Raw genomic sequence first — 16,663 nt, 5'->3', positions numbered from 1 at the left:
CGGAGTTTCCTCCTTTATTGGAATCTAATTCTCTGGATCTTTTACTCAGGATTAAATCTGGCTCTCCGCTTGACCCGTGCCCGGCGAGCTTTTTAGCCAGGACTGCCAAGATTCTGAATTCCTTAATTTCTCCTGTTTTGAACCTATCTTTGTCCTGCGGCATTGTTCCGCCAGCCTGGAAGAAGGCAATGGTCGTTCCCCTTCTAAAAAAACCAGGCCTTGACCCAGAGATACATGCTAACTATAGGCCCATTTCTCTCCTGCCCAGTTTGGCTAAGATCGTCGAGAAGCACGTCCACTCTGTGCTTTCTTCCTTCCTTGAAGACCATGGGTTACTCCACTCCACCCAATCTGGCTTCCGCTCCAACTTGAGCACTGAGACCGCTCTTTTGGAAGTTAATGAAGCCATTAAGGAAGTTCTCGACACAGGTGGAAGAGCAATGCTGGTGATGTTGGATCTGTCGGCGGCCTTCGACACCGTCCCGCATGAGGCCCTCTTGAGAAGACTTCACGAGATCGGTCTCAGAGGGACGGTGTTGAGATGGCTGAGATCTTACCTAGCGGGTCGTCGACAAGTGGTCTGGGCCCCCCCGTACTCCGCCGAGGTGCCGCCTATGGATGTCGGAGTCCCACAAGGGTCGGTGCTGAGCCCGACCCTTTTTAACATCTTCATGACTCCATTGGCGGTACTGGCGGAGTCGATGGGTGCCCAGATCATATCATACGCTGACGACACCCAGCTCCTCTTCACCTGCAAGAAGGGCATGGAGTTCGACGGGGAGAGCATCCGTGGTTGCCTTGGGGCTGTCTTCAACTGGTTTCAGCGGAGCAGCCTCAAGTGCAACCCTGATAAATCCGAGGTGCTCTTCTTCGGCTGTCAGGCAGAACCGCCCTGGAAGGAATGGTGGCCGGTTTGCATGTCCCCCCCTTCCTCTTCCTCTTTGGTCGCTAAAAACCTTGGGGTCAAAATTGATAACACCCTGGCTTTGAAAACACAGATCACAGGTCTCACGGGTACCTGTTTTGGTCTGCTAAAAATGATGCGTAAATTCCTTCCTTTGCTCCCTTTAGCCCACAGGAAGCTGACAGTACAAGCTCTGATTTGTTCCAGGCTTGATTATTCAAATGTCCTCTACCTGGGTTTGCCAGATTATCTCTTGCACAAACTCCAGGTTGTACATAATTCTGCGGCAAGAGCCATCTTCGGCCTACCCCGGCAAGCCAGATCATCTGAGTTGCTTTCCTCCCTTCACTGGCTTCCGATCAAGAAGCGAATCACATTCAAAGCTCTTACACTGGCCCATAAGGCACTCCATTTGGTGGGGGCCTCCTACATTCAGAAACGGCTTTCTTTCTACAAACCCACCAGATCTCTCCGGTCGGAAAGTCTTGGCCTGGCAATGGTGCCTCCCATTAGGAAAATCAGAATAGGTGGACGTTCCTTTAAATATCTCGCCCCCAAACTATGGAACTCCCTTCCTGTTGATCTCCGCCGCATTCCCAACCTGTTTGCCTTTAGAAAGGCCTTGAAAACCTGGCTTTTTAATCAGTAATTCTGTTATGTTTCTGTTGTCTTTTCTCCTTTTCTCAGTAATGGGTCAGAAAGCGCCGGGACACTCCTTGGAGTAGCCGTGCGCTATATAAGTCACCCATTAACATAACATAACATAACAGTTAGGGACAATACAAAAAAAGGGTCAGTTTTCAGTGGAAAAATGTGATGTGTCCACATTGCGCTTTAGGCCGTTTTCTGTCACGGGCCCTAAGACTACTCACACGTCAGGTACCAGTTGTATCGGGAGACTTAGGGGAACACAGAATAGTAGAACAAGTGTTATTACCAATTGTCTTTCTCTGCATTTGCACTTTCCAAATGTAAAACAGTGTGCAAGAAAGAAGTCATTTTGAGAAATGCCCTCTAATTCACATGGTAGTATGAGTACCCACAAATTCAGAGATGTGCAAATAACCACTGCTTCTAAACTCCATATCTTGCCCATTTTGGAAAAACATAGGTTTCCTTGATACCTATTTTTCACTCTTTTTATTTTACCAAATAACTGCTGCATACCCAGTACACAATGAAAAACCATTGCAAGGTGCAGCTCAGTTATTTGCTCTGGATACCTTGGGTCCTTGGTGAACCTACTCGCCCTCTATATCCCCACAGCCAGAAGGGTCCAGTGGACATTATGCTATATTGCTTTTAAAAATCTGACATATTTAGAAAAAGTTACAGATGGAAACGTAGACACAAATGCCTGTTTTTACAACTCAATTTCAATATTTTTTTATTTCAACTGTTACTTTTTATAGGAAAACCTTGAAGGATTTACACATATGACCACCTCTGAATTCCAAATGTTGTCTACGTTTCAGAATGGTATAGCTTTCAGCGATCCACTGTGGGTTTCACACCCGTTTCCCTCACTAACTGGAAACAGGTTGAAAGTACAAAAAATAGGAAAATTGCTATATCTCCCAGTAAAATGCCAAAACTGTGTTGTAAAATGTGGTTTTCTGATTCAAGGCTGCCTGTTCCTGAAAGCTGGTAAGATGGTGATTTTAGCACCGCAAACCCTTTGTTGATGCCATTTGCAGGAACAATACTGACCCTCTTCAGTACTTTTTCCCCATTTTCCACCCCAAAACCCAACATTTAGAGGCTGATTACGATGTTGGGTGGAGAGCCTCTGCCCGACAACGTCTCGGAATTGGGACCATCTGACTCACGGTCGGTTATTCTAAAGATGCCCAGGGTTTGTGGATTCCCTGGTAGGGAACCGCAAAATTAGCCAAAATACAACTAATGGCCCGATTCCGATCCCGTTAGGAAAGCCCTTCGAACTACTCCGTGCAACCGATTCCGATGCATCTGTATAGTGACGAACTCGGTTCGCTCGGACTCCCATTGAACTCTACCGAACGCATACACAGGCTCCCATTGCAAAAAGTGGTGGGTGGGGAAAAGCGTGCACCCCATGGTGGGCACCCAATGGTGCCTGAAACACTGTGCATGCTTGGATTGGGGAAGCCCATGGGCACCCCCCGCGACCAATTCGGAGGGCCCCCGTTGATGGGGGGCTTGCTATGGCTCCCCCGAAGTCCGATTCCCAAAGCCTTTTTGTTTTGCCAAAACCTAGTCATTACGGTTGTCAGAATCGGGCATCTTACTCGCTCGTTCGGATGCTGGTCCCATTGCCCGGCATGATTCAGCTCCGAATGACTCGGGCTGACAGGATCGGGTTCGGAAACGATTTGGTTGGCGCGGACAAGATCTTCGCATCATACTTAGTCAATCCGAACGGGGACGATTCGGTTGGAAACAAAGGCTCCGAATCGGATATGCTCATTCTGGAACCTGTCTGGAGGCCTTCCTAATGGGATCAGAATTGGGCCCTAACATGAATCTTTCTACACTATATGCCACAATATCTATGCTTGTTTTTTCGTTTTTCTCTCAAAACTGAAATGAAAATGTAAATAAGAAATAAACAAAATACTAGCCAATCTAACATTTGGATTATCAAGAAATGCTCTTCCATATAAAGATGTTATTTTAAAATGGTTTCCATACTTATCAATCTCTTTCTAACTTAAACATTATGTGGCGGCTTTTGTGCAAGGCCATTGTTGTGATATACCCTATTAATTGTGTAACTGTTCCTAAGATGGCATAACCTCACTCTAATTTTACCCAAATTGTGCTTGATCTTCTTTAACTCTTTTTAATTTGCTTAACTGATATACTCGGTAACTACAATATAAGCAGTGCCTAATTTGTAAAAGAAAGAATGCCGATGCCCAACTCTGCCCAGAAGCCCACAGTGCTCCGATTTCCAAGGTTGGGCAATCTTCAGTCCACCTCTTGCTACTTTAATCCTCTACCTGGCAATCCTTGCCCCTTTGCCTCACTCTTGCAGGTCCCTTCTTTCTCCTTTTTCTGTCTTTCTCTACCGCCTTCTTTCCTCTTTGTATGTTTTCACCCTCATGCCCTCAGATGTCGAATGAGGAAAAATAAGTGGCAATCCTCAAAAAACGGTGCCGATTACCTCCACCAGCAACCACCAGCTCAAATGAAGCACTGAATTATGTACGACCTTACTTCAGGAATGCAAAAGTCAGATGTATTTGATGACAGGAAGTGCTAAAACAACAATACCTACAGTAAAACAGAAAGATAGCTTATTGGGTCCCTTTCATTAACACTTTGACATTTGTGTAAGCTATGCCTTCCAATCTATGAATACTTTTTAATCATAAAATTTTACGGAAATTAATTGGGTTGTATAATTCAACCAAAATTCATAAAAAATATTATTTGGAAATATTTGTATATGTTGGTGGGCCTTTTATGTCCAATGTACAAGATGAACACTGTAACACATTTTTTTAAAAACTATTAACTGTCCAGTCTTACACTGTCCCAAAATGTGTGAGATGATGTAATAAAACATACTGAGCGTTTGAATCTACACTGAGCTGACCATCATGTGTGTTGGACTTGACATCCTTGGGTGGTTGTCCCCTAACCATTTGCCTTCAACCATTCTGTTTTGCTGAAATTGTTTTGTTTTACGACTCTGCACTCTCCCACTACTAGCCAGTGCTAAAGTGTTTGTGCTCACCCCCTAACACATAGTACATTTGGCTTATACCTGATTGGAATATTTAATGTACTAATGAGTCCCCAGTCAATTGGTATACCATATACCCAAGGCTGGTAAATTAAATGCTACTAGTGGGCCTGCAGCACAAATCGTGCATCCCACTTAAGTAATATTTTAAACATGTCTCAGGCCAGCCATTTGCAGACTGTAGTGCAGTTTAAATGGCCAGTTTGACTTGGCAAAATAACTTTTTTTCCAAGACTAAAACTCCCTTCTTAATACATATGTCACTCTTAGGGTGTGCTTGAAACAACCCATAGGACAGGATGTGTTGTATTTAAAACATTGGACCTGTACTTTTAAGTTGTGAAAAACTCCTCAATTTATTTTATCTACTGCGAGACCTACCCCTCCCACATAATAACATTGAGTTACCTTATTACATTTATTAAGGGATAACTTTTGATTGCCAACAGGTAGAAATGTCAGGTTTACACTTTTGTCATTTAAAAACCTCTTTAATGGTAACGTTGGATTTTAAGTCACAATTATTAAAATGCTACTTTCGCATTCCCTTGTCCCAACCATTTGGTGCCTGCAGCCTGTTCCTGAGTCAGATGACTAGATGTAGTTGGCAGTTGGCCTTTGTGTATTCCTTTAAGACAGTATCAAAAAAGAGGGACTGGGTGTTGGTAAGATGGGCCATCTTGACTTAATGAGAGGGGCGAGGCTGTCACTTGTCACACTTGTATTTCAAATGAGTGGCCTCAGTCCACACACAGAGGAACGTCCTGGAGACAGGGAAATTCCAGAAACCTCTATGGGAGGAAAACTCCAGAAGTTTCTTCCACTTCAAAGTTGGGACCAGGTTTGAAGCTAGGGCTCTCAGACCCACTCTTCAGTGCACTTCTAAATCTGTGGATACTACAGAAGAAGGACTGGCCTGCCGCGAGAGGATACCCCTGCTTCCTGAGGTCTGCCCTGCTATCTGAAAAGGAAGTCTAGACATGCACTCTTCATCCCAGGCTACATGAGTGACTTCAAAGGCTATTTAGCTGGCCTCCTGTTCTGAACAACAGGGACATAGCAAGTTCCAGAGGCCTCTCTAGAACTGCCCAGCTGACCTGCTGCACTGGACCTGCCTGGACCTGCAACTGGACCTGCCTGAGCATGTCTGGCCTCTGCTGGAGTGAGTCCATGCATATCCGTGTTCTTGATGTTCTATCAATTGAGCTCCTCTCGGAAGAAAACGAGAAACCATGATGTTTTGGGCTCTTTGCACCCATGAATGGGCCTGGTTGCGCCAACATCTTGCCGCTTGCACCAACTGCCAATGCGAAGCTCTGGTGAACGAGACTCGTTGGGCTAAAGCGTAGGATCCGCACCTTATGCTACAGCATCGACAGCCTGCGGTGACGGCCAGCGTGAAGCTCCAGCAATGACTGTCACTGATGCCTGACAGAATCTTTGCGCTACAGTAACGACTGTCCACGACGCCTGGCCTGCTCTTCGTGCTACAGCAATGACCATTTGTGACGCTCTCCCTGCTCCTTGCGGCCTTCTCACCCGGAAAATACATTTTTGTACTGGACTTTAGAAGGCAAGTTTTTCAGTTGGACTAACAATGTCCCTGTGTCTGACCTGGTCAGACTGCACTTGTGACTTTCACACGGTCTCCCATGACCAGAGAATTGCGCTAGTGCTATGTGCTTTTAGGTGCTATTTTATCTTAAATCTTTGAAATTGCATATCTCTGGTTCTACTGATTGAATGTTTGTCATTTTGGTATAAAATAATTTGTTATATTTTACTCTATTTTTCTAAATTGGCATGGGATTTATTTTGTATTGTGTTTTCACTTCATTACTCTTTGAGTGATGCTTACACACTTTACACATTACCTTTTAGGTAAGCTTGAATGCCTTTTTGGCAAGCTACAAGAGGGTTACAGTTATGCACAGGTTAATTTAGTGACTTTTTGTGGTTCACCCTGACGGGGATTGTGGCTGTTGATAAGAAGAAGGGCTCACACCCCCCTCAACCAATAACCCAAATTCTCACAATGTGCAAACATTACAACCTAGTTTTCTTTGGAATATATTCATAGGCATTTCATGCCCATGGAGTCACTAATTGCAGTTGCCCAGGATTTAAAATCAGATTGAAAGAGCATCTTTACTATGTGCCAGTGTGTAATTTAAAACACATTTTGATCAATTTGAGATTATTATTCAATTTTTCCTTAAAAGACCCTCTGGTTTTCAGTACAGAAACTTTAACATATTCGTAAAAACATTTTTATACACACAATTGTTTAATGACCTGAACAAAAAATCCCATATAACGTAATCAGATGCATTTTCTGCATCCTTTAAAACATTTGGTTCATTTATATCAGAATTTAAATGTAATAGTGGCCTTGTATTCAGCACTCGATGGAGATGGGTTAGTAATTTTGTCATTATGGGAGCAGATTTATTAATATTTCCCACAACTCTGCAAGGCAACTTGCAGGGTTGCATTGCGTGAAAGGCAGAGAGCAACAATGCACAATATCTACTAAGATATAGCAGACTTCTGGTCTCTCCTAGCTCTGGTGTACTGTGTACTGCTTAACACAGACCTCATTTCACCTTGCTACAAGAGTGCCTAATTAACAGGCTGAAAATCTTTTGTGCAGAAAGTGACACATTCCTGCACAAAAACAGCGCTAAGTGGCAATTTTCTCTTTCTATTTGTGTTGCCAAATACATCTTGCATACAAAGAGGAAGTAACGAGGCATAATAAAAATATTTCCCCTCGTTATGCTCCTGTTGGGTAGGCACACCATTTTGATGGAAATCCAGGCTTGCAAGTCTTTGTAAATCTGGGCTTGCGTCAAAATACATGGGTGGCTGCACGGGAACACCCATGCTACACCATGTAAAATGCCTACCTGATGCAAATTAAAGTAAGCCAGCGCTATGCGCTGAGTTAGTTACTTTGGGCCTCATAGGACCATTGCGCCGCCTGAATGTCACTTTTTGTGACGTTCCGTGGTTCATGAGCCTGCTCCATCTTTACCAGGCAGCACTAAGCCACTTTTTTGGCTTAATGCTGCCTCATAAATATTGTTACCTTTAACACAGTTTTCTGCATTAAAGGGGCGTGCAATGGGTATTGCTGGAGGTGTTCCCAGAAACATCCAAGGCTTTTTTACACTTCCCCAGATATACGAGAAATCATAACTCTGAAGCAGCGCCAAAAACATAAGGCTACCTATGGGAGGCATAAGTGAGGCACAACGAAGAGAAATATCTTAATTTCTCCTCGTTTTTCCTTTTTCTATGTGTACTGCGTTCTGCAGCACACATAGAAAGAGGAAAAAGCCTCTTGTGATTTTTTTGTGCAGGAAGGTTTCCCTTACTGTAGAAAAAGAATAATTTCCGCAATGCAGGCACCCTTGCACCATGGTGCAAAGGTGCCTGCATTGGCGCACCGCAGCCTGTTGTGCACTGGCGCAGGGGAAAAAGACAGGAATGCTCTGTATTTGATAGATACAGCGCATTCATGTCCTTTTCTTTTGCTGTAGGGCTGCGCAGCAAGACGGCCTGCAGCGCTGCCCTATGGCAAAACCTCATAAATGAGGCCCTCTGTATTTACTAAGCAACATAAATCTACTTTTCGTGGCTTACTAAATACCAAAAAGGATTTTGTGTCAGGGCTGCACCACAAAAGTGAAGCAAAGTTGATGCCAACCTTAGTAAATCAACCCTTTAGGGCGTATTTACAAGCCCATTGCTCACCTCATTGTCACTTTTACCCATGTTAACTGTGACGCAGCGGCGGCACAAGGGACTTGTAAATAATCCTCTTTGGGCCATATGTATCATTCAAAATTGTGATCGCAAACGCCGAAATGTGCAGAATGTTGGCGTTTGCGATTGCAATTTAGCTAAGTAGGATGTATTAAGGTAAAACTGCCTCGCAAAATAAGGAATCGCAAAATTTGCGATTCCTTATTTTGCGATTGCATTTAAGGAATCACAAATTTTGCGATTCCTTAAATGCAATGTATGAGGCACAGAAAAAGTGCAATTTGGGCTTAAGGAATCGCAAATTACCACCTACTTCAAGTTGGTGGTAATTTGCGATTTCTCTGAAAAATACACTTTTTTGCATTTGTCAAAGTGCCATGTGACGCACATACGTGCCCTAAGGGCATGTATGTGTGCCACATGTGCACACATGCACATTTCAGGGTTGCAACAGGGTGTCCTTTTGACACCCTGGCACCCTTGAAATTGCATTCTCAATTTGCATTTCTCTAATTGAGAATCGCAAATTGAGAATGTCTTCCCATTCATTCCTGTGGGCCTCTAGGCCCATAGGAATGAATGGAGAGGTATTCCTTAATTGCGAATCACAATTTGCAATTCATAATTAAGGAATATGCAGGATTCGCAAAATTATTTGCAAATCCTACATACAGAGAGTTTTGCGATTCTCAAATAGCGATTCGCAAAAAATCGCTATTTGAGAATCGCAAACCAAACTTTCATACATATGGCCCTTTGTTACTAATCTGTTCGGACTCGACCCTGCACTTTCAGATTTCATTTGTGTAACACTCGAAGAGGTTACTCTCGGTTACTAAAGATCAAAAGGTAATTTCTTTCCAACTCCTGGCAAATGCAGGATGCGGGGTGACCATCAGGGCAAGTCCTGCTGAATTATTTGCTTCTGCCGTGGGGATGTCAAGTTTCATTGAGGAATTTACTACGTCAATGGATAGAACCTCATTTTCATTGCCTGTCCTTACCTACTCCCATTCCTAATATGAAGTAAGTGGATTTTTCTGTTTTAAACTTTTCTCCTCCTGCTTTTATACATCTCCTGGGAGTCTGAGCATGCATAGGTGACACAGATGGTGGATAATATCTTTTAGAGTTTCCTTCACTAAACCAATGTATTATCTTGCCTTTTACTGCCTTGCCGTAGGTCCTGTTGTGTATTGTATGACTGTTTCATAAATAACACTGATTTTAAACCTTACTTAAATTGCACGGACATTGATTTGTTTCATATTATGTGATATAAAGCTGATCTTTTTCTTATTTTCCTTTTCAGATGTTCACTACTGTTTTATTGCAGCGAACATAAACATCTGGATTTTGAATAAATAGACAAAATGGGGCAGATTTATGAGCCCCTTGCGCCACTTTTGCGTCACTTTTCCCATGTTAAAAGTGACGCAAAAGTGGCGCAAGGGGCTCATAAATCTGCCCCAATATGTACAAAAATCCTTGCTGACACAAAACATCACTCATTACCGCAAAAAGAACTGAAGCAACATATCTCACTCTCAAACATGTACATTGCCACGTAATAGCACCTATGTGCCCAGCAGTCCAACATTTCGCTTTTTTTTGGAGAGGTGAAATGGGTTTATCCGTACGTTTATTTGTACTTTTGTTGCCAGGTAGGTTCATTCCATATCACTACTTCCTCCTCGACATTTGTTTGCCGTTTTGTTTTTTTCAATGCACTTTTGCACTTCTTCTGCTACTGCCCTCTGCATCTTACTTCTGCATTTCTCACACTACCCCCCCCCCCCACCCTTATTCTAACCCCACCAGAGTAGTTTGGAGGGAATAATACACATTGATGCTTTTTTCTTGCCGAGTTATGCTCATTTCATATATTACTGGACCAGGGCCAGCTCTAGGGCGGTGCGACCGGTGCCACCGCACCGGGTGCTGGCTTCCTGGGGGCGTCGTGTTTGCAAGTTTAGTATGTTTTTCAAGCACCTGCTGCAGCGTTTCTTTCCTCCTGCAATTATCAGGCCTCACAAAAATTTAAAGAAAACTTGTGTGATTAATTATCTTCCTGGCAAGAGATCAGCGTTTTGTATAGCTGAGGTTTTGACCTATGTGAAGTTAGTGCAGAGGGTTAATATTCCTGCTGCAAAGAACGTGTATCAAGTTGATTACAAAGTGCATATAAAGTAAACAGATTAGCAGGTTACTGCTTTTAAAAAAGATATCCTTTTGTTACTTGCAATTTATAACTTAAAGTCCTAATATTCAACAGTGAGCTATTAACTTTCATCATAGAACTGCATACACACTGCAAAGTATACATTAGAACATTGATTAATGTTGCATAAAGGGTTAATTTGGCTAGAAATCAAATCTTATTATTAAAGAAAACTCTCAACTATGTCTCTGAGTTTGTGCTTCTCCACACCAAGCACTCCTAAACTATACTGCCTACCAGTATGGATGACATGTGACTCCTACACTTTTAGGGCCTCATTTATGAAAAGTGGAGCATCGCTGCGTGAAAACAGCGATGCGTCACTTTTCTTTGCGCCCTCCTTGCGACATGCTGGATGCGTCATATTTACAGTATGCCACATCATGTCGCAAGGAGTTACAGATACGTCAGTATTTCTGGCGTATCTGTAGGAGCAAAAATGACGCATTGCTGGAGTGTGTCACAAAAGTGACGCAACTCCATCAATTGGTCATTTTCACATGGGCAAGTCCCATTTCAAATGTTCCTGCGTCAGTCTTACGCCTGCTGTGAGGCATGCATAAGATATTGACGCATTTGCGTACTAGAAGTGACACAGTGAAATCTCATAGATTTCACTTTGTCACTTCTACGAGGCTTACTTGGGTCAGAATGCCCACCCTACATACATTGAGGCAGATTTATGAGCCCCTTGCGCCACTTTTGAGTCACTTTTCCCCTGTTAAAAGTGACGCAAAAGTGGCGCAATGGGCTCATAAATCTGCCCCATTATACCTGGCGCAGGTATAATGTGGCGCAGGGGTTTACAAAGTGACGCATCTACCTAGATGTGTCACTTTGTAAATATGACGCAACATGGTGTATTGCTTATGCTGCTGGTGCTTCACAAAAAGTGACGCACCGGCAGCGCAAAAGTGACGCAAGAGCTCATAAATAAGCCCCATAGGGGCAGATTTACAAGAAAGTGATGCATCTGTAGAGATGCGTCACTTTCCCTGCACCAAAATGCAAAACCCTTGCATCACCATGGATGCACCGGATTTACAATACGGCGCACCATGGCGCAAGGATTGACAGATGCGTCAGAAATTCTGACGCATCTGTTGACGGAAAAGTCACACATTGCTGGAGTCGTGTCGCAAGCACAATGCAACTCCAGCAATGCTCAGGGGTGCCCTATGCCTAACATGCTGCGTCAATCCTTACCCCTGCTTCAAGTAGGCGCAGGGTTTTGACACAGCATGGACGTAAAAGTGACTCAGGGAAATCTTGTAGATTTCACTGCGTCACTTTAACGGGGCTTTCTGCGACGGAACGCCCACCCTGCATACATTAAACCTGACGCAGGTTTAATGTGGTGCATGGTTTCACAACGTGACGCATCTCCCTAGATGCGTCATGTTGTAAATGGGCCGCAACTTTTACGCTGCCGCTGCATCACAAAAGTGATGCAAGGGGCTTGTAAATCTGCCCCTTAGTCCTTTGGCTTATGTAACATTTCCTGTACACTGATTTACACAAGTATGATTGATTGTTTCTGTGTAATGTGTGTGTGTTGCAAAGTGCTCTGACACCCTACACTGGAATGAGTGGTGCTATATAACTAATTCAATGCATCTGAGAAAGAGTGGTTATGGAGACTTGGTCACTGTTAAAGGGTGCTAGTGAGAGAATACGTGGTGAAGGTGGTCATTGGGGGGGCGCCAACAAACATTGACGCACAGGGCGCCACCAGCGCTAAAGCCGGCCCTGTACTGGACGAAGACATTCGTCAGTCCTTGGTGGTGGATGTTTTTGTCGGCTGAAGGATACGGGTCTTCATGTTCCTTTCGTACAAACGCACATAAGATCCAGTGACATTGCTTTTACCTCAGAAGCTTTACCCAGCCTTGCTTTTTCTCACACAGAGCAATTCACAGAGGAAGACGTAACTGCATCTAGAAGATGGCAGAATTAATTTTCCATATTATTCTGACATGTGTATTTGAAGGTCGTTCAAGGCTAAGCTTTTATTTGTGAAAGTAAAACCTTAGGGGCAGATTTATGTTGCACTTGCGCCACTTTTGCGCCGCCGTTGCGTCACTTTTGTGACGCAGCAGCGGCGCAAATCCTGCGCCATGGTGCGGGGCATTTACAACGTGACGCATCTGGGAGATGCGTCACGTTGTAAAGCCCTGCGCCACATGTAGGCGTTCCAGGGCAGGTGGGGGCGTTCTGGCGCAGGAACGCCTCCTAAAAGTGGCTGAGTGAAATCTACAAGATTTCACTCAGTCACTTTTAGGCCCATGCTGCGTCAAAACCCTGCGCCTGCTTGAAGCAGGCGTAAGGATTGACGCAGCATTGTACAGATAGGGCCCCCCAGAGCATTGCTGGAGCTGCGTCGCGCTTGCGACGCAACTCCAGCAATGCACCACTTTTACGGCACAGATGCGTCACGCATCTGTGCCATTTTTGCCCGATGGTGCGCCGCATTATAAATGCGGCGCATCGATGGTGGCGCAGCTGTGTCGCATAATAACTGGCGCATCCCTGCTGATATGCAGGGATGCGCCAGTTATCATAAATCTGGCCCTTAGGGGAGGAGCCAAGATGGCGACCGGAGCAGTCGCTTGAGCGCCCGGCTCCGTCGGCCCTTGGCCTCGGACTATCATCCTGATTCCTATCCTTGCCGATTTTCGAGGTGCAACGCGTGCGACGACGCGCTGACTGCGCCGCCGCTTTCCCGAAGTCTTAGCCCGCCCGGATGCCGGAGTTTTTGGTGCCTTTGTTCCCCGCCCTGGACCCTTGCTCTACTGTGGCCTCGGCCGGCCCCCTGGAATCGTCGCAGTCACCGGACCCGCTGGTGCAAATCTGAGCCCGAGGTCCCGATCCCGCCTCACGCCACGCACGGTCGCCAGAAGAGCCGGGAGAGAGACGCCCGGACACCTCCTGTACCCTGCATCTGATGGGCTGGAGCCAGAGGGTAAGCCCCGGTGTGGCGGGTCTCCTACCCCGCTCTGTGGACCACGCTGTAGAAGGCTACAGACCCCCTTCTTCTATGGTCTAGTCGGCTGCAAAGAGCGCCCGAGGGAGGGGAAGAGACTGCTGGCTTTCACCTGTTGCGGCGCAGACCTGTTGGGAATTGCCTCCTTGTCACGATCCCCCCCCTGGCCACGGTACCGTTCAACGGTAAAACATGGCGCTGATTGCCTGCTCGCTGCTGGGGGGTGATGCTCCGGTCTCGCCCGCTGCCCGCTTCGCCCTCCCTCTACCAGACTCCAGCTCCCCAGTGCCGTCTCGGATTGCTGCCGTTGGGGGGACGCAGCTTCCGTTGACATACGGCTCCGTTCTGGCTGCCCTGCGGGACTTTCGTCTGCAATTGTGTGTCGGCTTGCAAACGCTGAGTGAGCGGTTCGACTCTACACTGTCTGCTGCGGGCCGTGAGTGCCCCGTTTGTGATCAACAAGACGTGAGTCTGCCAGTGCTGTGGTCCTCCTGCGGGGAAGCAACGACTGGGTATAACGGTGCTACACTGGTGTCTGCATTTGGCTTTCCCGGCGCTCAGGATCAATCGCTCTCCTGCTCAATGGCAGATACTTTGTTTCCCCGGTCATTGCTGCCTGCTTTGTTGTTGCCTGCCTCACCGTGCCCGCAGGAGTTTCCAGCTGAACTACACCTGGCGACCTCGAGGAACTGTTCACGGTGGCCTACGACTCCTTTTATGTGGAACTCATGTACTTTACAAGCCAGGTCTGGATTTTATATGGTGTGCAAGGGGACCTCAATAGATGATCGGTGGCCATTTTGTGACTCTACTTCTCCATCTTCTCCCAAGTGGCCATATTGTCTTTGTCTGTTCGGGACGCGGGGCATTCACGAGGGGGCGGGTCTAATCGTACGCCCGCGATCGGGCCAGGGCTAGATTACTTTCTATCATCATGGCTTCACGGCCGGGCTGGACTGGGACTGGAATTGTCTACTTATGTTGTGCGCACTCGTCGCGATCTGTCTGCCTTCATTTCAGTGGTGTTACATGCTGTCTTCCCACGACCGCCTTTGGGTGTAGTGGGGTTTCAGTGTGTGGAGGCTTGGTTGGCCGGTGGTGTCGGGCGCTCCTGAGGATACGTGGGCTCCTCCCCGCCTCCTTTCTTCTTTCTTCTCTTAGTTTCTTTACTCTATTCCTACTTTCGCTCTCGTCTATATTTCGGGTTCATTGGGCGACAGGCACTATGCTGGGGGGGGGGGTAGGCCATAGCCTCCGCATTGGTGTAGGGTGGGGGGGTAATTTACTGTTTCTTTTTTAGTTCTATGGGCCTCTTTCTTTCATGTCTCTGTGCTATACTTGTTTCGATTCGGGGTCCGGGTGTGGGGTGGATTGAGTGGGGGCGGCTTTTAGGGGGTGCGTATTTACTACTGTGATGATCCTGTTATCTAATTGCATCGCCTTACTGTATGAGATTTTCTATGGCTGTTTTAATGATGCTGCTGCTCTCCAGTGTATGAAGCCGACTTGCGGACTCGAATCTCCTTGTTTCTATCCTTTACTGACTTTTTTCCCGATAAAAATTTTTTTTTTTTTTGAAAACCTTAAAATTAACCTTCACTTCTCCTTCCCCCGGTGTCAAGGATCCCTCCAGTGTATGAATCCTGAATCGTTGCTAATCTTGACCTTGACGCACAGGGGATGTATTGTTTGTCTCTGTGCTCAACCGTATTGTGGCCGGCCGGATGGTTGTAGGCCCGTATTTGTTCTTTTACTATGCACAAATAAAGGTTTTTAAAAAAAAAAAAAAAAAAAAAAAAAAAAATAAATCTGGCCCTTAGTTTACAATACTGGCGGAACCAGCAAGGCTGGCTTAAAGGGAAATATCTTCCGAACTGTACAGGTTGTTCTTGCTAAAAATTAAAGACCTGTGTGCACCTGTGCGTGTGAATGTAGTTAACATTTATTGAATATCTGAATAAAAAAAAAAACAGGATGTGATTCTCTCTCTTCAGCTCTAACACTTAGCAAGCCTTTTTTTCAGGCATATATGTTTTTTTATATTTGTTTTTCTGAATCATGACTTCTAGTCTACACCATGTCAAAATGCCGTGGCCTATAAAAAAACACTCTTAACCCTGGCAAACAGAGGGGCATATCAACAACAACCGGCGATAATTATCTCTAAGCGCACTTAGCGCTAGGATAATTATCGCCGGCTAGCGTGAATTTTTATCGCTGAGATAGCGTGCTATTAGCAACGCTTATCTCAATAGCGATAAAAATCCTCACGCTAACAGGCCAACATGAGATTCTCGCTGGAAACCCAGCGATAATCTCACGTTACCTTGTTGATAGGGACAGGCAAACTTAGCCATGATATCCTCCTTCCATAGGATATCATGGCTAAGTCAGAAAAATACCAGACGTAAAAAAGCAGCGTTAACCGTGGTTAGCGCTGCTTTTTTTGACTCTAACAGGGTTAGCGACATCCTTGATAATAGGAGAAATGTCGCTTAGCGACATTTCTCCTATTATTTTACTCTGGAACGCCCCCTTTGCATCTCATTAGAGATGCAAGGGGAAGCGTAGAGTAAAAGAGTGCTAACATGCACATTTGCATGTTACCACCCTGTTGTTGATAGGGCGCTAGTTTTATCTCTCCTTTTTTGGCTTTTAAAGCCAAAAAAGCAGAGATAAAGCCCTTGTTGATATGCCCCTTAGACTTTTCATTTTTTTCGTGCCTCAGATCATTTTTTTGTTCTAAAACATCTCGCTGTCCCTTTTTTTTTTGCTGATATTTCCTTCTATTCAATTTGTACGCCGCTCATTTTCTGATATTTTCAGCTGACTACAAAAAAATATTGTCAACATTTCATTCATGCCCCCTCACTTTCGCTGCTTGTTTCATTCTCTAAACCATCTACCAACTTCTCCTAATCCTAGTACCTTCACCAGCTCCCTCCTTGTTACTGGTATCAGCCAGAACTTCAACCTAAACTCTTGACAATTTCCAGTCAGATTTCCTCTACCTTCCCCACCCTCCTACCTGAACCTTCTGGATTACTCCAC

This window comes from Triturus cristatus, chromosome 3_1 (genome assembly GCF_964204655.1).
Source record: "Triturus cristatus chromosome 3_1, aTriCri1.1, whole genome shotgun sequence".
Classification (NCBI taxonomy): Eukaryota; Metazoa; Chordata; class Amphibia; order Caudata; family Salamandridae; genus Triturus; species Triturus cristatus.
Note: the sequence above shows the minus strand (reverse complement) of the source record.